This window comes from Globicephala melas, chromosome 3, assembly GCF_963455315.2.
Source record: "Globicephala melas chromosome 3, mGloMel1.2, whole genome shotgun sequence".
NCBI classification, from domain to species: domain Eukaryota; kingdom Metazoa; phylum Chordata; class Mammalia; order Artiodactyla; family Delphinidae; genus Globicephala; species Globicephala melas.
The window spans coordinates 74,489,082-74,513,966 of record NC_083316.1 but is presented as its reverse complement, the minus strand read 5'-3'; positions in this window follow the sequence as shown (position 1 = coordinate 74,513,966).

The following is a 24,885-nucleotide window of genomic DNA, read 5'->3' as shown; positions in this document are numbered from 1 at the left end:
TCATCTGGGTTTGATACCATTTTAGGAATAAACTTTAACATTTTCTTCTACAGTAATTATTCTGTTCAGATTTTCCACTATTTCTTAAAACATTTCAAGTCATTTTCTAATCCTTTTCACTGGTATAAAACAGAATATTCTTACGTAGTTATTTTTAGAAAGGATGTGAGAGGGGTAAAATTTGAGTTTTTGCTTTTCTGAATATGCTGTTATTGTGTCTTTATAATTGATTAAAACTATAGCTGGGTCAAGAATTAGATTTAAACAAATGTCCTTCTGGTTCTCTGACAGCATTGCTCCATTGTCTTCTAGAATAAGTTGTTGCTGAGAAACTTGATACAAATATACTGCGTCTTATTCCTCCATAGGTCACCTATTTACGTCCCCGTGAAAACTTTAGGATTTTCCCTTTCTTTGGAGTTTTAAAACTCTACTATGATTTATCTTTATGAGTATCTTTTTTCTTTGATTCTGTTGAGCCCTAGTTAGGCCCAAAGGCATGCATCTTTTTTTAGCTCTGGGAAATTTTCTTCTATAATTTTTTGATGATTTTCTTTCCTTCATTGTGCTTGTTACTCTTTTCATAAATCTAGTGTAATGGATGTTGGAGTTTATAATTCTATTATCAATATGTCTTAGATTTATTTTGTACAGTGTAATCAATATTTTATTCTTTTGTATCATGTTTTGGAAGAATCTTTCAGGTTCTTCTTTCAGTTTGTGAATTCATTCTGTGGCTGTGTTTTCATTTCATTTAGCTTTCAAAATTACCACTTAATTTTTTTGACAATCATATTTAAAGTTTTAAGATCATTAATTGTTTCTATTTTTGTGTATGAAATATCCTTTTGAAGTTCTCTAAATATATCAAGTATAAATATTTGAAATGTTTGCTCTGTTAGGCAAACTTTAATTTCTCAGCTGTTAATTTTTTATTTAATTTGTTGTCTTTATCATGCTGATAATTTCCTCAAATATTTGGTGATTATTATCTTTTGCCTCTTCTTTGTGTTTAAATATTCTCGTTCACAATCTATAGACAGTCCCTGCTTATTCTAGGGGAGAGATCATACATACTGTTGTATGGTGTGCACAGGTACTTCTAGGAATTAGGGATTCTTATTCTTCCTGGTTTTGCTAGCTATCTGCCAAAACATTGCCTTTCCAGACCTAATATTTAGTATTTATTGCATTAGCTGCGGCTTCCAGGAAAATACCTCTGCTGCCTACTGTTCTGGGCAATGGGCAATCAACCTAATGATTTTCTGTGCACCTTTCTTGCTGAGCCCAGAGCACTCCTGGGATTGCTTTTCTCTTTTGCTTATGTGATTGATTATGGTCTGTTTTTCAGTAATTCCTGAAATATTCTAGTTTACTAATGGCACTTTCATTTTCACTGATGTACATTAATGTACTTTAAAAGTATAATTTTTGTCATTCCAAGGACTTTAAGCAGGAAGGGAAAAAAAGATATGTGTACTCAGTGTGACATCTTGGTCAAATATTATCTCCATTCCTTTGAACATTTTATTGTCTTGGTCTGGTATTACCAGTATTCTAAGGTCTGCCCAACACGTTATTTTTCATCTTTCAGTGTCCTAAAAAGATGAAGTCAGGCTGTGGGAAGGATGGCCAAATCATACACAAGACCACGACACTGGGGCTCCTTCCCTCAGAAGGCTGGTATTGAATGGATTACTGCCTGAGGCAACAATGTAGTAAGCAGTTACTTGATCAAAAGCAGGGAACTGCCCAGTAGAATCAGAGGATAGAGGATATATTCTCTGTAGTAATCTGTGTTCAGAAATGCAGAAAAATTTTAGAAAATTTCTGTTTCCAATGAGATTCAAAAAACATTCATTAGGTTTTAACAAGCAGTTATGAAGATAAAACAAAATTAAGATACAGAAGTACTGTATAGGTATGATAAACAGAACTGTTAAATTAGTAACTTCAAGGGAAGCAGGCTATAAAAAAATTGACAGAAAGAAAATCAAATTAACAAAATAAAAAAATAGATGTGATGAAATATTACAATTTCAGGAAAAGTATAAATAATTGAAAATAATAAAAAATTTAGTAATATGGACAGAGCTATATGATACAATCTACATATATAGAAAGTGAGAACAGAGTAGATGAACAAAAGTAATAAGCAAAGATGTAACAGAAGAAGATTCATTAGCAAAAGATAGACTGACTTTTAAAAATATAGAAATAGCTCATGAAATCTGAGAAATATTAATTTTACTACACATATTGGTGAAATTATTATATTCTAAAAATACAGCAAAATTATCAGACATGTTAGCAGGAAAATCATGTTACTTATAAAAAACAAAACTTAGGCTGGCTACAGACTTCTCCAAATATTTTTGGACCATATGTAAAACAACATGAAAAAGAATGTTAAATATAAAGTTAAAGACAAACATACATCAGAGTTACCAAAAAAAAGAAAACCAAACCCAGAGGAAGCAATATTACTTTGATACAAAATAGAATTCACGAATAAAAAGCATATAATGTCACGTTTTTATTTTGATAAAAGCTAATGTCCACAATAAAGTTATAACAGTTATAAAACATTATGTGACTGAAAAGATAAATTATCTACCGCATAAACTGTTAGAAATACATGGAGAAACTGACAGAAACACAATTGTAATGGGATACTTTATCACATACTATTCTTAGTCTTTGACAAATCAAAAGTAAAAAATAAATAAGGACTGAAAGGACTTGAAAAAATGGAGTTAACATAATAATTATATCTATATTTATATTTTTACATACATGATATGTGGCATGTGTATATATTTATACTAAAATTTTATAAAATTTAAATGTATCTATATAAAACTCTATATTCTAAAGGAACAATATTTTCTTTAGAAATGCCTCAAACACTTACAAAAAGTGATCATATGCCAAACACACACGGTCAAAATCATAATTAAAAACCAGGAGTAGAAACTGTGTAAGCTGTGTATTTTAATGGCATTGCAATAAAATAAAAACCTAATTGCACATCTAAACAAAAAATTCACACTAGTTAGATATTAAAAGCAAAATAAAGCATTTTGCCAAAGAGTTCTTGGATTAAAGTAACACTACAGATTTTAGCTAGCATATTTAGAGAGATAAGGAGCACTTTCTAAATTAAAACCACTGTGATATTTCCAAAGTCATGGTTTGAAGGCAGATTTATAGACTGGAGTTCCTTGTTTATTAAACAACAAAGAATGAAAATCAATTAATATTTAACCCAAAAAGTTGGAAGAAAAACAACAAAGCAAACATAAGAAACTCAGGAGAAAGAATATGATTCAATCACTGATTTATTATTTTTTTAGGAAAGAACAGCAAAAAAGGAAGAATAACTAATAGAAAAACTTCTGGAATACCCAAACAAGAACAAAATAAATGGAACATTAAATGTAGACATTTATAGTTTATAAGGGGGGGATATATCAGTAAATGGGAGAGTTTAAACATTTTAAGAAAATTTTGCACACCACTCTATGCTAATAAACTTAAAAATCTCAATGAATACGTAAGTTCCTGACAAGGTATAAGTTAACAAAATTGGTCTGAAAAGAGGTGGAAAATTTAAATTTAAGTAGGCCTACAACTGTTAAAAAAATTAAAAAGTAAATTCAAGTTTTAACTTTTGTGTCTTCAAAGTGCACTGATTAAAAATTCCCATAGTGTTTAAGTAGATTGAGAGCATAAAAAGAGAACATTTCAAGTCATTTTATGAAGGTAGTAAGCTTTGATAACAAAGTATGACAAAGTTAGCACAGCAGTGAAAACTACAGATTAATGTCATTACTGTAATACATGGATGAAAATATACTAAATAAATATCAGAAAATAAAAAATAGGAGCATATTTAAATAATGAAACACCATAACCAAAACTAGTTTTTCATCCTCAAATAAAATAATTCATTATGATTTGACATATTAATTTGAACATTACATCATAGGTTGCAGAATAAAAGTAATATGATCATTATGAATGATGCCTAATACATTAGTTTCCTATTGCTTTTGTAACAAATTACCACAAACTCAATGTCTTGAAACAACACGAATTTATTATCTTACAGTTTGGGAGATCAGGAGCCCTAAAATCAAAGTGTTGACAGGGCTGCATTCCTTCTGGAGGCTCTAGGGAAGAATCCATTTTTATGCTTTTCCAGCTTGTAGAGGCCACCTGCTTTCCTTGGCTCATGTCCCCTTCCTCTTATCCTTCCAACTTCTTCTGTCATCACATCTTTACTGACTCTGACCCTCTTGCCTTTCCTCTTACATGGACCCTTGTGATTACCCTGAGGCCACCTGGATAATCTGGGATAATTTCCCCATATCAAGGCCCTTAATCGCATCTGCAAAGTATGTTTCACTATATGTAAGGTAACACAGTAACAGGTTTTGGGGATTAGAATGTAGACATCTTTGGGGCCACTTCTCTGTTTATCAAACCCCAAAAGAATCTAATTAAATCTAAAATCTCTTCTGGTCAAATTCTTATCAAACCAGGATCAGAAGCATACTTTGTTAAGATTGTAAAGCCTTTGCATTACCAGCTGTCACCATCTTACTTTGTGGAGAAACACTGGAGATATTCTTAATAAAATTAGCAATCATTGTCATCTTATTCCTACAATGCTATTATTTAATATTGTTTAGGAAGTAGTAACATAAATAAGAAGGGAGCTCTAGTTTAGAAAGGAGATTCAGTTTTCATATTTTCCAGTGATGTTACTGTACACATAAAGAGCAGAAGAATCGATTGAAAAACTGTTAGAGTTAATATAGAGCTTAATAAAATGGCTGGACTCTGAAGAAACAACCAACAACTAAATAACCAAATAAATAAATAAACAGTATTTAATATACTGACAGGAAAAGGTTTAGTTCAGGCAACAAAAAGAGCCCCTTTGTCTGCAGGGACAAAAAGTACAGGAAGAAAAGGAAGTCGGAGGCTTAGACCAATAATTTGCAGACTTTATAGTGTCAGGCCTCCTTAACACTATTAAGTAGTGAGAATGCTGTCTAGCTTTTTTTATGTGGGTTGTATCTATCGATACTTACTATAGTAGAGATTAAAATAGAGAAACTAAAGAAAATTTAGTAATTAATTAAAAAATAGTAGTAAGCCGATGTTAAAAATAACATGTATTTTGTGAAAAATAAGTATATTTTCCAAACGCCTTCAAAATTTAGTGAGAAGAGCGGCATAGTTTACAGTTTTCCAAATGTCTTTAATGTCAGAAGACAGCTGAATTTTTTTGTCTGCCTCTACATTCACTTTGTTGTGATATGCTGTTTTGGTTAAAGTACATGAAAAATGTCTGACCTTAGATAGGTAGTTGGAAAAGGGAAGAGTATTTTAATAGCCTTTTGGAGAGTTGTCGATATTCTGCTTTGACCTTGACAAGTGGTAGTCTCTTAACATGTTTCAGTGAGGAGTCTGAAATGATGTTAATGAACTTTTTGTACTCTGCTTCATTAAAATCCATTGGCCTGTCTTGCAGTTTGACTCTTTCACTCATGCATGGTTTTGTAACATTATGCCTCAATCACTTGAAAAATATTTGTAAACTAACTTTGCAGGTCTTCCATATGTTGACACATTTCATTAGACAATATCTAAAGATCACATTTGTTAATACCACTGCTGATCTCATCAGAAGAGTTTTTAAGTACTGGGAAGTCATCAAGCTCAGGGGCAGATACAAGTTCTCCAAAATTCTAATTTTTGCCTGAAAACACTAAGATTTTGGAATTGACTGCTACTACAGCCTATGCCAAAATTATCTGACCAATGTGGAGGTACCAGGAGACCTTCAAGCTGGTTATTTTTATCTTTACAATCAATGGTTCATGATCCGTAAGAAAAATAAACTATCAGTGATATTTAGACTGTAAGTTGGAAGCACATGTGCATCTCTGGCCCATCAATAGTTCATATAAATTATAATGAACATTTGAAAACTATGGCAAGAGTCAAAACATTTATTTTATAGGGTATGGAAGAATGAATTGGAAGTGAATGAGGAAGGAAAACTGGAGGAAATAAAATTGTTTTAGTAATTTAATTACACTAGGTCCTAATGGGCTTCCCTGGTGGCGCAGTGGTTAGGAATCCTCCTGCCAATGCAGGGGACTCAGGTTTGAGCCCTGGTCTGGGATGATCCCACATGCCATGGAGCAACTAAGCCTGTGCTCCACAACTACTGAGCCTGCACTCTAGAGCCTGTGAGCCACAACTACTGAGCCTGTGTTCTAGAGCCCACGAGCCACAACTACTAAGCCTGTGTGCCACAACTACTGAGCCTGCACTCTAGAGCCCATGAGCCACAACTACTGAGCCTGTGCTCTAGAGCCCGTGAGCCACAACTACTGAGCCCACGTGCTGCAACTACTAAAGCCCACGTGCCTAGAGCCTGTGCTCTGCAACAAGAGAAGCCACCACAATGAGAAGCCCGTGCACCGCAACAAAGAGTAGCCCCCGCTCGCTGCAATTAGAGAAAGCCCATGTGCAGCAACGAAGATCCAACACAACCAAAAAAAAAAAAAAAAAGGGTCCTAATAAGGGTAAGGTTAGTAGGAATGGAAATGATGAAATACGTTCAAGACATTGCATATATATGTCTTAGTTTTTATCACTATTATTACTGCAAATGAGGGTCTAAAAGAACTTGATCAGAGATTGAGTAATGGAGTAAAAAGAAGAGAATTCATATGTGGTTCTAAGATTTTAATGTGTGAGAAGAAGCAAATTTTGGTATTGAAATTGGGATGGTTTAGAGAGAGTCTGGATTAGATGGTATCCAGGGAATAGATGACATTTATAGCTCCGGGAACTGGAGGTGGTTATCTAAATCCCAAGTGTATGTAGAGAAAAGCAGTCACAAAATTGAGGCTCGAGGCTCTCAGGTTTAGAGTTTGGTGAGATGTAGAAGCATCAACAAAGAGAATGAGAAGGAATAGAGAGTGAGATAGACAGAATATTTCCCCAGAAACAAAGCTGGAAAAAAGCTTAAAGAGATCATCTGTATCAATGTTGTTGATACTTAAGATGAGAACTGGTAAATGACCGTTGCGTTCATCAGTGTGATAATCATTAACGATCTTGACAAGTGAAGATGGAGAGGTGGGGATAGAAGTCATCTGGCAGGAGGTTCAAGGGAGAATGATAGAAGAAGCTAAAGAGGAATACTACAAAGGGGAGCAGAGAGATTGCTTGTTAGCTAGTAGGCTATGGTCTCCTAGGCTACATGTGGTCAAGAGAGGGTATTTTAAAGATCAGAACATCCTAGTAACTGCATTCTGAACACTGATCCAATAGAGAAGGAAAATTGATGATAGAGGAGAAAGAGAAGACAGACAGTGGAGCAATGTCTCTTAGTGAGCAAGAGGAGATGGAACCAAGGACGAGATGGAGGGGGAGGGCCCTCATAGGAACAGGCAAGCCACCCAGGGAAACAGAAGGGAAGGCAGAAGTAGGCGCCAGCTGCAGGAAGGTGTGAGAATGTGGCGGGAGAGCCTGTCGAAATTCTTTTCTGCTTCCTTCTGTTGTTTCACAAGGTCCTAGAAAGAAAGGTGAGGGAGTTGATATATGCAAGTGAATAATTATCACAATGAAGCATGGAATCCAAGGTGGGAAGGGAGGAGGACATGAGGGAAGTTAGAGACCTGAAAGGGTGGTAGGATCAGAGAATTACAGTAAATGAATTGAAATACTGGCATATAGCATGGTTAAGACCAAAAGCAAATTACTGAGTGGGTGAGAACTGTAAACAAATAATTGTACTTGTGCTTACATCTCTTGTCTCAAAGATAAATTCTTAGTGAAAAGTTCTGATTATAGAGTGATTAATGAAGGTTGTTTTCATTTTCATGTATTATTCTGATTGTATAAGTTTCTTTCAGAAGTCAGGCTTAGTATCATATACCTGGTGGACCCCGCTTGAGAAACCATTGGTCTCATCTGTCTTGTCCCAGCCCCTACAGAAGCAGGCAGCTCTAAGTGGGCTCTGATTGACACCATGCAAGTGCAATCTGACAGCACTTACCTGGTGCCCCTGTGGACCTCTCACCTTCCACACAAGTGTTGACTGACAGGTGTGGGGAACTGCATGACCAGCTTGGTGCTGGGAATCTACACATGTGGAACTGGGAAATGTGCAGGGAGTTAATTAGGCAACATTAAGCCAGGGTTAAAACCCATGGAAGGTGGGAGCTTGTAGAAAAGTTCCCCCTTTTGCTTCCTCCAACAGCTGTTCTGAGAAGCTGCGTAGAGAGTTTCTAGGATGTTGGAACACTCAGTTGCAATTAGCAGTGCTGAACTTGAAACACATCCTCAAGTCTTTGTTAGGGCTTTTTCTCCTTCCCCTTGTCCCTCACTCCTGCTCCCAGGGTTGCTCTCCATGATAAAGTAGGAGCCTATGAGCCCTCAACCTCAGACTCTGCTCTCGGGGAACCCAGACTGAGACAAGCAACATGACATTTCTACGCTCTACCAACTCTAGTAAAGGAATAAAACTGCATTTAAACAAATAACTTCTTTGAATAAGCATCAAGAGAATCCGACAAAAAAATTTAGCTTGAGATTAGAATCTGTAATTTTTCTTCATTAACATAGACTTTTATTGATATGATTTCAGTCATTGGTTATTGTTTATGAACTTAAGTTCTAACATTGCATTTTGTGGCAATTTAGACAAAATATACATGATTACTTTGGTCTAAAAAGTTAAAAGTAAAAGTACAGTTATGTTTATTATACTTCATATAATGTGTACTAAGAATTATTATTTTCCTTTTCTTAGTTTTGCTTATTAAAAATGTTCAGCCTTCATGATTCTTTCATGGATTATTGATACAGCTTCTTAGCTCATTTCCCTGTCTCTGAGTCCCACCCGCTTCTATCCCTACACATTGTTCTCAGTGATCTTTCTAAAACAAAGATTTGATCTGCTGGACTTCTCTGCTTAAAAGCCTTCAATAGTTTTTCATTGCCAAAAGTTAAGCCCAAACTCTTAGGATGACCTATAACTTGCTGCTCTCTCCTTTCCAACATCCTTGAGCCCCATGCTGTCTCTATATTTAATTATTTGTAATTCTCTTCGCTGGCCAAACTATTTCAGTTTTTGGGTTCAGACCTGCTCAAGTGTCTCCTCTTTGGCAAAAGGTTCATCTTCCATGCCCAGTTGGATTTGATCACTCTCTCTTCTAGGGAGGTATACTTTGTTCCTTCCTCTTTTATAGCATGAATCACACTGTACTATTATAATGATTTGTTTGCAAAACTCTTCTCATCTACTAGACAAGGCTTTCCTCATTTTTATGTGCTTAGCCCTTTCTGGCACTTGGTATGTAATAGTTCATCAGTAAATGTCATTGTGATTGCAGTCAACAAAACTGTGCTATCTTTGAAAGTAACAAAACTGGATTAAAAATTTATATTTCAAAGTTTTTGTGAATTCAAATAGCCACCCATTCTTCTTTCCCAGCTCTATTGTCCCCAGGCCCCTTAATGGAATCAGTGGGGAAAGTAATTATAAACTTTAGCTGGATATTCTGGGTTCACAACACATTTTGGAACATATGAGTATAAAAATTCCTTTTAGGTTAAGCTTCTACTCTTCAGTGGGAATGTTTACACTTTATCTGCAGTTAACAGTATTCTGTGTCAGCAGCAGGCTGGAGGGTGGCTTGTAAATGCTGAGAGTCATGGAGCAAAGTTAGCCTAGTCAAAAATTAGACATTTGCTCTTGAACATGTGCTCCTCTCTAGCTTGTACGGTATTGAATTTCCAGCAGCTGAGCTCCTTGAGTCAACCATGAACACAATAATTATTGGGCATATGTATTAGCATTTAAGACTCTAGAGGGGGCGCTGTAGCCCGACCAGCTCTCTCTGCACACAGGTATGTTTTGTTTAATCTGTTCATGTTTTAAAACTATAAATTACTTGCCAGCATTCAAAAACCAATATATTTCACACATAGAAAATCTTCTCCTGAAGAGCAAGAAGATCTGGGACAATAGACTCACATTTTTCCATAAGACAACAATGGCTGGAGCTGAACACTAACTATGAGGCACACATTGCCCTGTCCATCTCTATCCTAGCCCAGCTTCCCTCTATCATTTGTTTACTTTGACCCCTTGGTCATTGTAAGAATTTTGATTTGCAAATCCTGACTTTTGTTTGTACAGCACATTAAAATTATTCCTTCTGTGTTAGTGCTCTTGTCCCATGAAACCATGACCTTACTCCATTATAAGTCAAAATTCGACATAATTTTCTGATAGTTTGAGTTATTTATAGTAGAATATTTTAAAAATACCATGTGATTAAATGTAAATATTTCCCCTATACCACATTATCACTTAACATTTTAAACATCCAAACTTAAGTTGAAGTCTTCTGGGATCAAGTACAAACAATTTTGCTGTCAGCTTTTTCAAGAACCAACTTTAATAAGGTAAACCAAGTTGCTCAGAAGAATTAAGATAACTCAAAATATCTGTACCATATTATCTGCTAAAATTTTGTATTTTTTGACATCTTGCACTATGTCAATACATTTCTCTCATGTCGTGTTGTGTTATGCCAGTTCATAGTGGGAAGAAGCATAACAGGATGTGACATTATGTAAGTGATGCACTGACATGTATAATTTTAAAAAGACTACCCTCCTGTTGGAAGCAGACACACACAGTTAATTCAGATCCTGGGAATTTAAAATGAAATTGATGAACAAAACTAGAAATGTCCATGAACTGATGAATGAATGATGTTGTTCACCAACCCAAAAGTAGATTGTGATATGTGACTACATTATCATCACTGAGGATCTCAGAGCTAAATATTACCCATGTATAAAGTAGTCATTTGCTATTTTCCAAATTTGACTAGATTCTTTACAGGTAGTCTAAGTAGTAAACATTTAAGAAGAGTATTTTTATTTAAAAAATTTTAGATTTTTCTTCTCCTCTGGGTCCCCTTTTGATTGACATCCTTTCACAAGTGTGGTCCTTGCCGTCAAGGTGGTCAAGACCAGTGTCTCTCACTGATCTGGTAGTAGTTTCTGCAGGTGAAGAAAGCAGCCTGGCTGGTGTCATACTAGGTCTTCAACATGGTCTTCATCATGTGCCAAGCCGTGTGGCTGACAGGGTCTTGGTGCTCTGGCCCGGTGTCAGGCCTGCGCCTCTGAGGTGGGAGAGCCAAGTTCAGAACGTTGGACCACCAGAGACCTCCTGGCCCCATGTAATATCAATCAGTGAGAGCTCTCCCAGAGATCTCTGTTTCAACGCTAAGACCCAGCTCCACCCAATGGCCAGCAAGCTCCAGTGCTGGACACCCCATACCAAACAACTAGCAAGACAGGAACGCAATCCCACCCATTAGCAGAGGCTGCCTAAAATCATACTAAGTTCACAGGCACCCCAACAAACACCACGAGACGGAGCCCTGCCCACCAAAAAGACAAGATCCAGCCCCACCCACCAGAACACAGGCACCAGTACCCTCCACCAGGAAGTCTACACAACCCACTGAACCAAACTTAGCCACTGGGGGCAGACACCAAAAACAACGGGAACTATGAACCTGCAGCCTGCAAAAAGGAGACCCCAAACACAGTAAGTTAAGCAAAATGAGAAGACACAGAAACAAACAGCAGATGAAGGAGCAAGGTAAAAACCCACCAGACCAAACAAATGAAGAGGAATAGGCAGTCTACCTGAAACAGAATTCAGAGTAATGATAGTAAAGATGATCCTAAATCTTGGAAATAGAATGGAGAAAATACAAGAAACGTTTAACAAGGACCGAAAAGAACTAAAGAACAAACAAACAGTGATGGACAACACAAAATGAAATTAAAAATACTCTAGAAGGAATCAATAGCAGAATAACTGAGGCAGAAGAATGGATAAGTGACCTGGAACATAAAATAGTGGAAATAACTACCACAGAGCAGAATAAAGAAAAAAGGATGAAAAGAATTGAGGACAGCCTCAGAGACCTCTGGGACAACATTAATTTCAACAACATTCGAATTACAGGGGGCCCAGAAAAAGAAGAGAAAAAGAAACGGTCTGAGAAAATATTTTAAGAGATTGTAGTTGAAAACTTCCCTAATATGGGAAAGGAAATAGTCAATCAAGCCCAGGAAGTGCAGAGAGTCCCATACAGGATAAATGCAAGGAGAAACACACCAAGACACATATTTATCAAACTATCAAAAATTAAATAAAAAAAAAATTAAAAGCAGCAAGGGAAAAACAACAAACAACATACAAGGGAATCTCCATAAGGTTAACAACTGATCTTTCAGCAGAAACTCTGCAAGCCAGAAGGGAGTGGCAGGATATATTTAAAGTGATGAAAGGGAAAAACCTACAACCAAGGTTACTCTACCCAGCAAGGATCTCACTCAGATTCGATGGAGAAATTAAAACCTTTAGAGACAAGCAAAAGTTAAGAGAATTCAGCACCACCAAACAAGCTTTACAACAAATGCTAAAGGAACTTCTCTAGGCAGGAAACACAAGAGAAGGAAAAGACCTACAAAAACAAACCCCAAACAATTCAGAAAATGGTCATAGGAACATACATATCAATAATTACCTTAAATGTAAATGGATTAAATGCTCCAAACAAGAGACATAGACTGGCTGAATGGATACAAAAACAAGACCCATATATATGCCGTCTACAAGAAACCCACTTCAGACCTAGGGACACATACAGACTGAAAGTGAGGGGATGGAAAAAGATATTCCATGCAAAGGGAAATCAAAAGAAAGCTGGAGTAGCAATGCTCATATCAGACAAAATAGACTTTAAAATAAAGACTATTACAAGAGACAAAGAAGGACACTACATAATGATCAAGGAATCAATCCAAGAAGAAGATATAACAATTGTAAATATTTATGCACCCAACATAGGAGCACCTCAATACATAAGGCAAATGCTAATGGCCATAAAAGGGGAAATCAACAGTAACACAATCATAGTAGGGGACTTCAGTAGCCCACTTTCACCAATGGACAGCTCATCCAAAATGAAAATAAATAAGGAAACACAAGCTTTAAATGATACATTAAACAAAATGGACTTAATTGATATTTATAGGACATTCCATCCAAAAACAACAGAATACACTTTCTTCTCAAGTGCTCATGGAATATTCTCCAGGATAGATCATATCCTGGGTCACAAATCAAGCCTTGGTAAATTTAAGAAAATTGAATTGTATCAAGTATCTTTTCCGACCACAATGCTATGAGACTAGATATCAATTACAGGGAAAAAACTGTAAAAACTACAAACACATGGAGGCTAAACAATATATTACTAAATAACCAAGAGATCATTCAGCAAATTAAAAAATACCTACAAAAAAATGACAATGAAAACACAATGACCGAAAACCTATGGGATGCAGCAAAAGCAGTTCTAAGAGGGAAGTTTATAGCAATACAGTCCTACTCCAAAAACAATAAAAATCTCAAATAAACAACCTAACCTTACACCTAGAGCAATTAGAGAAAGAAGAACAAAAAACACCCTAAAGTTAGCAGAAGGAAAGAAATCGTAAAGATCAGATCAGAAATAAATGAAAAAGAAATGAAGGAAACCATAGCAAAGATCAATAAAACTAAAAGCTGGTTCTTTGAGAAGATAAACAAAATTGATAAACAATTAGCTGGAGTCATCAAGTAAAAAAGGGAGAAGACTCAAATCAGTAGAATTAGAAATGAAAAAGGAGAAGTAACAACTGACCCTGCAGAATACAAAGAATCATGAGGGATTACTACAGGCAACTATATGCCAATAAAATGGACAACCTGGAAGAAATGGACAAATTCTTAGAAAAGCACAACCTTCTGAGACTGAACCAGGAAGAAATAGAAAATATGAACAGACCAATCACAAGCACTGAAATTGAAACTGTGATTAAAAATCTTCCAACAAACAAAAGCCCCAGGACCAGATGGCTTCACAGGTGAATTCTATCAAGCATTTAGAGAAAAGCTAACAGGTATCCTTCTCAAGCTACTCCAAAATAAAGCAGAGTGAGGAACACTCCCAAACTCATTCTATGAGGCCACCATCACCCTGATACCAAAACCAGACAAAGATGTCACAAAAAAAGAAAACTACAGGCCAATATCATTGATGAACATAGATGCAAAAATCCTCAACGAAATACTACCAAACAGAATCCAACAGCACATTAAAGGGATCATACACCATGATCAAGAGGGGTTTTTCCCAGGGATGCCAGGGTTCTTCAATACATGCAAATCAATCAATGTGATACACCATATTAACAAACTGAAGGATAAAAACCATATGATAATCTCAATAGATGCAGAAAAAGCTTTTGACAGAATCCAACACCCATTTATGATAAAAAAAAAAAACTCTCCAGAAAGTAGGCATAGAGAGAACTTACCTCAACATAATAAAGGCCATATATGACAAACCCACAGCCAACATCGTTCTCAGTGGTGAAAAACTGAAACCATTTCCTCTAAAATCAGGAACAAGATAAGGTTGCCCACTCTCACCACTATGGTTCAACATAGTTGTGGAAGTTTTAGCCACAGCAATCAGAGAAGAAAAAGGAATGCAAATCGGAAAAGAAGTAAAGCTGTCACTGTTTGCAGATGACATAATACTATACATAGAGAATCCTAAAGATGCTACCAGAAAACTACTAGAGCTAATCAATGAATTTGGTAAAGTAGCAGGTTGCAAAATTAATGCAAAGAAATCTATTGCATTCCTATACACTACAGATGAAAAATCTGAAAGTGAAATTTAGGAAACACTTCCATTTACCATTGCAACAAAAAAGAATAAAGTACCTAGGGATAAACCTACCTAAGGAGACAACGGACCTGTATGCAGAAAACTATAACACACTGATGAAAGAAATTAAAGATGATACAAACAGATGGAGAGATATACATGTTCTTGGATTGGAAGAATCAACATTGTGAAAATGACTCTACTACCCAAGGCAATCTACAGATTCAATGCAATCCCTATCAAACTACCAATGGCATTTTTCACAGTATTAGAACAAAAAATTTCTCAGTTTGTATGAAAACACAAAAGACTCCAAATAGCCAAAGCAATCTTGAGAAGGAAAAATGGAGCTGGAGGAATCAGGCTCCCTGACTTCAGACCAAAGCTACAGTAATCAAGACAGTACGGTACTGGCACAAAAACAGAAATATAGATCAATGGAACAGGATAGAAAGCCCAGAGATAAACCCACACACATATGGTCACCTTATCTTTGATAAAGGAGGCAAGATATATAATGGAGAAAAGACAGCCTCTTCAATAAGTGGTGCTGGAAAAACTGGACAGGTACCTGTAAAACAATGAAATTAGAACACTTCCTAACACCATACACAAAAATAAACTCAACATGATTTAAAGACCTAAATGTAAGGCCAGACACTATAAAACTCTTAGAGGAAAACATAGGCAGAACACTCCATGACATAAATCACAGCAAGATCCTTTTTGACCCACCTCCTAGAGAAATGGAATAAAAACAAACAAATGGGACCTAATGAAACTTAAAAGCTTTTGCACAGCAAAAGAAACCATAAACTAGACGAAAAGACAACCCTCAGAATGGGAGAAAATATTTGCAAATGAAGCAACTGACAAAGGATTAATCTCCAAAACATACAAGCAGCTCATGCAGCTCAATATCAAAAAAACAAACAACCCAATCCAATAATGGGCAGAAGACCTAAAGAGACATTTCTCCAAAGACGATATACAGATTGCCAACAAACACCTGAAAGGATGCTCAACATCACTAATCATGAGAGAAATGCAAATCAAAACTACAATGAAGTATCACTTCACACTGGTCAGAATGGCCATCATCAAAAAATCTGCAAGCAACAAATGCTGAAGAAGGTGTGGAGAAAAGGGAACACTCTTGCACTGTTGGAGGGAATGTAAATTGATACAGACACTATAGAGAACAGTATGGAGGTTCCTTAAAAAACTAAAAATAGGACTACCATATGACCCAGCAATCCCACTACTGGGTATATACCCTGAGAAAATCATAATTCAAAAAGAGTCATGTACCACAATGTTCACTGCAGCACTAATTACAATAGCCAGGACATGAAAGCAACCTCGGTGTCCTCTGACAGATGAATGGATGAAGAAGATGTGGCACATATATACAATGGAATATTACTTAGCTCTAAAAAGAAACGAAATTGAGTTATTTGTAGTGAGGTGGAAGGACCTAGAGTCCGTCATACAGAGTGAAGTAAGTCAGGAAGAGAAAAACAAATACCATATGCTAACATATATATATGAAATCTAAGAAAAAATAAAAAGGTTCTTAAGAACCTAGGGGCAGGACAGGAATAAAGACGCAGACGTAGAGAATGGATTTGAGGGCATGGGGAGAGGAAGGGTAAGCTAGGACGAAGTGAGAGAGTAGCATTGACATATATACACTACCAAATTTAAAATAGATAGCTAGTGGGAAGCAGCTACATAGCACAGGGAGATCAGCTTGGTGCTTTGTGACCACCTAGAGGCGTGGGATAGGGAGGGTGGGAGGGAGAGGCAAGAGGGAGGGGATATGGGGATATATGTGTACATATAGCTGATTCACTTCGTTATACAGCAGAAACTAACACAACATTGTAAAGCAATTATACTGCAATAAAGATGTTAAAAATTTTTTTTTTAATTTGATCATTTAATTCCCAAGCAGGTAATTTATTCCAAAGCCCTCTTTGCCATATTTCTCTGGATATGATATGTTAAAGATATATTTTGTTTTAAACAACAATGATCACTACATTTTTCTCTTTTAAAGATAACATTTTCAAATAAAAGTATTACATGCTTATTATCGGAAACTTGATAAGCCCAAAAGAGTGTTAAAGATTATTGATAAACATCTCACCTGAAGATAACCACTCTTAATGTTTTAGAGTATTTTGTTCCAGTTGTTTCCTTAAGATTCATATCTACTTGTCTTCACTGATCTATATCTATATTGACAATCATTTGATTGCATTTCAAAATTTCGTGGATCTGGGACTTGGGCAGGGCTCAGTGGGCATTTCTTCTACTTTGCACATGACATTGTCTGAGGTCACTTGGTAATATTCAGCTGGTAGATAGGGTGGTCTGAAAGGTCTGAGATGGCTTTTCTTACATATCTGGCATCTTGGCAGGGTGGCTACATAAGACTTGGCCCAACTGGAGCTATTGGTTCTTCTCTTTTGGGGGGTCTCCATGGAACTCCTGAATCAGTTAGACTGCCTGAGCTTCCTCACTGCATGGGGGCTGGATTCTAAGGGCAAATGTTCCATATGTATGTATACTTTAAAAGCAGGGCTGGAATTCCACTGTATACCCAGTTTTGAATCTTGCATTTAAGGTTTAAAATCATATTATATGCATTTTCCTATTCCACAAAAATTTCTTGGCCCTTGATCTTGATAGCTACATAATATTACATATGATACTATGTAATTTACTTAGTCACTATCCTATTGTCACACAAATAATAATCTTTTTATTACATTAATAATATGTAATAAAAATTCCTGTGCATACATTTTTACCTGAATTTTGTATTGGTTCCTTAGTGTGTAGTCCAAGAAGCAAAATTAGCAAAGTGTATGAAAAGTTTTGAGGCCAGTGATATTGATTGTCAAATTGCTTTCCAGTAATGTAGTACTTATTCTCATTATCACCATTTAATACTTATTCACTATACCTTCATCAGCATTTTCATTTTTAAGTCTTCATCTATTTGATGGTTATAAATATCTTACTGATGTTATTTAAGTAAGGCTGAAATATTTTCATGATTATTATTAATTTGTTACTTCCTTACCTATATTTGTTCATTCATCTATTGAGACACTATTTTTAAAATCAGTTTATCTGAATTCTTATATATATATATATATATATATATATTTTTTTTTTTTTTTTGCGATACACGGGCCTCTCACTGTTGTGGCCTCTCCCGTTGCGGAACACAGGCTCCGGACGCACAGGCTCGGCGTCCATGGCTCACGGGCCCAGCCGCTCTGCGGCATGTGGGATCTTCCCGGACCGGGGCACGAACCTGTGTCCCCTGCATCGGCAGGCGGACTCCCAACCACTGCACCACCAGGGAAGCCCTTTTTTGCTATTCTTAATCTAGGCGATGCAGAAAGATAATAAAAATTAAGATGATTATGCAATTAAAAATCTCTTTCTCAAAAAAAAGATACAAAATATACTTTCAAAGCAGCATAAAATTTGATAACCTACTTTTAAAATAGCAAACAATTTTTTGAAATGTTTCTGAAATTCTGTAAGTTATATTAACTGTGTATTGTCCTTTTATTGCAGAGTGAAAAATCATTTCTGATTTCTATATTTATAAACTAGTAACTAAGTATTTTATATTAGTATTATATACATAGTTTCTCCAGAGAGAACAATGGCAATACATTCTACATAAAAATATTTTTATTGCCTCATTTAAAAAGCTGTTTGAATTATTTAAAGGATATGATTTCACTCCCTCCTTCTTTGATGTTCATTTTAGAACACTGTATAGTACAGGTTATAAAAGTAGTGAAAGTAAAATGGCTGATATATAGATAGATGTAAGTATATAATAGCTGTGTATTTTGAATGCGAAGGACTGTGAAACTTACTGTAGAAATTCACTGCAAAATTTCAGTAGCAATATCACAGTTTGCTTTGGGGAAAAAAACACAAGAATGCAGGAACGCACAACAATTTTTTTTTTTTTTTTTGCTGTAAAATGAAAGCTTTTCATCATGATGTCCTGCCAAGATATGTCCTCAATAAATTCAAAGTCCTCCTCACTTTTTGAAATTCTGTAAAGTACATTGCCGTTGATTTTGAAACATATATTCTCTCACATTATCCTTACTCGGCCAGTTTGTTGGATGTCTACTAACTTGCCTATTAGTCCTTTTCCATTAACCTTCCTTTTCTGTCGTTGTTTTGTTATGCAGGTGTTCCTCTAAACTAGCTTGACCACTTACATTAGCCTTTCAGTGGTCTGGCTTACAGTTCTAGCTAACACATGAATTGTCTGCGTATACAGTTTTTCTTTTTTCCTTTTCTTTTCCTCCCTCCCTCCCTCCTTTCCCTCTTTCCCTTCCTTCCTTCCTTCTTTCCTTCCTTCCCTGTATTTGGCAGTCCTTAAAAGAAATGCTTACAGTAAACTTACATAACTACCACATAACATGATGCCATGTCAAACCGTTATCACCCCTCCACCAGACCTAACAAAGGCGACATGGTAATTGTTGCATTAAGACCCAGTGCAATGGCACACAATTGCATGATGCTATTTCACCCCCTTTCTTCTTGAGCCTTTCATAACAGTCTCCTTTATTGCTGATGGGTTTCTAACGATGGTGTCCATGTGGCTTTGGAACAACAGCAGAATGTTAATTTATTCCCCAGTGTTACCCAGGGGCCCCGACATGGGTCCAGGATTGGTGATGCCCTAATTTAAATACTGGGTAGGACCAGGCTGATCAGGTGGCTCAGAGCTAGCACAATAGGCTGTGAGGGGGAAGACCCACTCCCTGATCAGGGCCGATCAGGAGGATTCCAAGTGTAATTGGCCTCTGGGGAGTGTGTAAGTCACTCTGTACACCCCCTTCAGACCTCCTTAATGCCTTGCCAGCTGGAAGGAAAAGTGCCTCTTGCATTGCCCACAAAGGAAGCGGGGACCGAGGGGAGTAGAACTGGAGAAATTAGAAAAGAGGAATGAGACAGCAACACAAATGAAGAGGTGGGTAATAATATTGTACATGTAAAAGCCGGGAGAGTGTGTCATAAACAAATGGGCTTGCAATGGTCAGTAGACAATGATATCCTGTTACCTCATTTCAGATGCTGACTAATTACAAAGAGCGAGAGGAAATTAGCACAGGAACCTCGTTCTCTGCCAAGTCCACATCAAAATGCTGTGAAAGAAAAACATGAAATCAATCTTCCATGGCTTTAAAGAACTCATAGTTCCTGAAGTTTAAAGCTCCGCACTAAGCCCTCCAAAGTATAATAAGACTTACTGGATGTTCAAATCTCAGAAATTAGGCTTGTAAGAGAAAAAAAAAAAAAAAAAAGAAACACTATGGCTCTCACCTTTGTTGATCTGGACAACATGCTTAGCATTCTATTCTTTTGTTTATTTGTTTTTTATATTTGAGTTTTATTTTATTTTATTTTTTTATACAGCAGGTTCTTACTAGGTATCAATTTTATACCTGTTGGTGTATACATGTCAATCCTAATCTCCCAGTTCCTCCCACCACCTCCACCCCCAATTCCCCATCTATTCTTTTCTTTACTCTGATATTATTGTTTAAATCCCCAACTCCAATTCTACTTGCTTTATGTCAAATAATGATCTGATGAAGTGGGAAACATATCTTCTTGGACAGAGTTGCCTCTTGACATTTCTTTGAGGATGCATGTGGCTTGTTTCAGGATCTGAGTTCTTAAACTTCCCATTCAAACAGGTGCTGGTAAATAGTAGAGCTGTTTATTGTTATTTTGTAAATTTTTCTGAATGTAGAATTTTTGAAAAGGAAATCACTTTCTTCTACTGATTTACAGCTTAAAGATGCATCACCACTGAAAAAACTAAAACAACAAAAATCGGTTCCCAAAATAACTTAGACATTTAAATAGGCATAAATCCAAAAAACAAGCAAAAAAAAAAAAACCCCAATACAAAAAACAAACAAAAACAACTTTAAGAAAAGCACCAACCTTTGCCAGAATGTGTGCTAGCATGAAATAATGCTAAGAGAGTCAGTAAACCAAACCTGCAATGTGACCCGGACAGTGAGAGGCATCTCTTGAGTCCAGGTTTCCTGCTCCTTAGTGAGGGCTGGTAGTAATTGACCTAAGGGCGCTTTAGGATGCTGCTGCTTAGGTACCACAGGTCACTGTGGGGTAGGGCCAGCGCTCCAACCCGCTTTCAACAGGAGTAGTACCATTGTTTTTCAGATACGGGGTTTTGGAGCAAGATGTCTTTTTGGGGAAAAAATTCATAATTCTGCTGGCTTAAAATAATTTAAAAGGACTGGACTAGATGATCTCTTGGGACCCAGTCTGTTCTGATATTCTATGATTCTATGTGAAATATCTCATTGAAAAACCCACCTCAAGATAAAGTACTGTATCTGGAAATTATCAGTGAGGAAAGAAGGAGTCTTATCATACTTGAAGATAAAACTCAGGCTTTTTCCTGTGACCAAAAAAAAGCCGTTGTAGGAAATTAAATAACCCTTCTTAATGGTAGTCACGTAGATATCTTTCACTTGCCATTTTAATGGGGTAATTTGCTGCTGGCAGGGCAGGGAGAAGACAGTCTTTTAAATGTCACCCTCCTTCAGGTGTGAGGCTCTGTTTCCTTCCTGGGCATTCTGGTGAAGGCAATGTTGCCATAGATTCATTTGCTATCGTAGTGGTAAAAAATAGGGTAAAAAAATAAGAAAGCCAGTACCAAATTAAGACAACTAAAAAAGTATAATGAGGTTAATATTTTTGAAAGTATTGCTGATGTATTTAGCGAGTTGCTTAGTAACTCCTCATCCATTGAACCAATAGCATTTATAGTTTCAAGCTGAATCCCTGAGAATAGAGGTCATAGCTCAGTTTAGAGTAGCAAGCTTGATTCTGAAGTGGAAGGGTTTTCTAAATTCCATAAGCTTTACTCCGCATGCCAACTTCACTGCAGAGACATGGAGAACGTGGAAGCAAAGTTCCCATCAGGGGGAAGTATAAGGCCTTCTGATGGTGAGAGGAGTGGTCGAGAGAAGAGAAAAGGGGCAAATGTAGGAACTGAGGCATTCACGTACAGGCTTACCTCTAGGCTTAAAACCTCTGTTGGCAGGGGGAGTGGTAGTGAGACTGAGGGTCATGGCTTGAGAAGGAAGCCTCAGCAGAGGAACACTGTATATATTTGGTATTTAGAATTCTGGAGGAGAAATTTTCTCATAGAAAATCTTTCCCAGTAGGAAGTGGCTGCAGCAGAGAAGACATGCTGAATGGCTTGGTGAGGTAGACACAAGCCTGAGACATGACCTCAGACATGTGGGACACAGCTGAGGCTGTTGGCTGGGCAGCTACCAATGCTGTCATTGAGGTGACGGTCACAGTGACCTGTGGCCGAGGCCTGCATCAGGGCAGACTGCCCAGGTGGAGACCCAGATGAGAGCCACATCCAGGGCTCAGGCAATCTACAGCCCAAAGGGAGCCTAGGGAGGGACCTTGTCATTAAGAGAGAGGGCTGAGCTCACCAGAGCGCTGTCCCTGTGTGCTGTTGCTGCTGAGAAGAGGGACCACAAATGTCACCAGCTCAGATCAGCAGTGGGGTCAATAAAGACAGAGACGGATGCCCAGAGATGAGCAGGGCTGGATATTTCCCCACCCACACGGGCTACATAAACTCCCCGTGCACTCAGATGCCAGGCTGAGCATAAACAGGAAGAGACCGTCGCCTGGGACTGTTGGGATTTTAGCACTCAAGTCTGCATTTTGGGGGACACCTCAGTACTGGCCAATTCAGGACAGTTGATGACCCTAGCTTCAAGTTAAAGGCAAGATTTATAGAAAAATGCTTCATCTAATAGCATAGTGACCAGCAGAGCTGCCTCAACTGTGCAGTGGCCTGAAAGCAAAGTCTGCCCAGTCAGTAAAGGCATCAGTCATCATGGAGCTTTGCCCATTAAAAGATACTGTAATTTTTTGATTGCTCCGGGTGAGTTAAATGAGATGCTTTTTTCCAGTATCATAAAATGTCTTTTGGATCTGGGTTATTGCCCTTTCTGATAATTTCTCTCATTTCAAAATAGATATTACTCTTTCTTTTAAGCCAGATTGAAGGGGCCCATGATTTAGGGTTAACGGTTTTAAGTTACAAATCTAGTTCTTTGAAAGGGAGAAGGTAATACTGTGGGCTTCTCTAATGGCATTTGTACATTTGCCATTTCCCACCATGTTTCCAGTTCATGGTTCATCGAGGCAACTTAGCATGGTGGTTAAGCAGGTCAGGGCTGGCTTCAACTTCCCTGGTTCAAGTCCCACCTCTCAATCTTCACTTGCCAGACCTTGCAGACCTTAAGTCATGGTGCCTTGGTTTTCTCATCTGTGGGGTGGGATGGGATGATGCCGATAATGGGACTATTACTTACCTTGCAGTGTTTTGTTAGGATTAATGAGATAATGCATTTAGAGCTCTTTCAGTATGTCTGGGCACATAGAAAACACTCAGCGGAGGAGAAATACTCCTCCATTTACTAAGTTTACTAAGTTGGAAGCTCTTTGAACATAGAGACATTGTCTACACTTTTGCCCACCTGTTCATCCTTAGTATGTAGAATAGAATAAGCATTAAATAATGTTAGCTATTATCGGGATTAATTTTTGAAAAAGAAAACTACCCACAATCTTTATACCATTCTTTATATTTCTCTCGTTCTTAAAATTTCTTCTTAAACTTATAAGAGAAATAAAAAAAGAAAACCTAAAAATTCATTGGAGGTAAATACTTGCACATTGTTATGAAGACACAGGCATGTTTGTAATCTCAAATTTACTGTCTTCTAGAACATCTGAGACAGGCAGAATGGGTCAAACACCAATCCAGGAATCTGAAAATCTGGCTCCTGGTATTTTCTCTGTTCAAAAAGTTTTCCAGGGCTTCCCTGGTGGCACAGTGGTTGAGAGTCCACCTGCCGATGCAGGGGACACGGGTTCGTGCCCCGGTCCGGGAGGATCCCACATGCCACGGAGAGGCTGGGCCCATGAGCCATGGCCACTGAGCCTGCGTGTCCGGAGCCTGTGCTCCGCAATGGGAGAGGCCACAACAGTGAGAGGCCCGCGTACCGCAAAAAACAAAAAAACTTTTCCATAGAGTTCTCTTCAAAATGTTTAAAATTAGGGGGTTGGACTAGATGAGCGCTAAGGCCATGTCCAGCTCCAGACTTCAGCAATTCGAGCAGGGAACAAAACAAAACAGTATACAATTAAGTGCTAAATTGTACTGAACAGCATGATGATGCTTTTTAAAAGCTTCACCCTTTTCTCTCTTAAAAAACCCTTCAAGGTTAATGTTACCCTTTTCCTTTTGAAAGCCTGCTTTCCTTGTGCAGGACTATTGTGATTCAGACGAAAAAAAGAGAACGCGCCTGTGTCGAAGATTCCCCAGCGGCTGAGAACACCTAGCGGCAGAGACATGGCTAACATTATTGCACACCACGCGTCAATGAGGGAATAAACATGTCTCCTACCCAGAAGGTTCATGAACTGAAGGAGGCTGGCAAATTACTTTATAATGACAGCCATCCTTGCAGCAGGGCAGAAACAACAAGCAGCATTGTCTCTGCATCTTGAGGTAGCTGAACATCGCACCACCTCTCAAATTTCCTTGCCCCGCCCCCGGTCCTTCCATTTCTACTTTTTCCCCCATGGAAGGCAAATTGCTCTAGTCTTCTTGCTGAGAAAGCACGTTGTGAGTTGCACAGCTGAGTCCGATGGCCTGGGATAGTCTACAGCCCTAATTTGCTAAATGTAGGCAGGAAATAATTTCATTTCCCCTGAGCCTCTCTCTTTTAAGAGAAGTCTGAAAAAACACTTCATAGGCTCTAAATTATAACTTAGAATATGCTGTACTTCCTTTGATGGCACTGAATGACTGACTTCTCCAAGTATCCCTGGAATCAGGCAAATCGAAGAAGAAAAGACAGATACTCTAGTCCTGAAATCTCACTCTATTTGGCGAGGC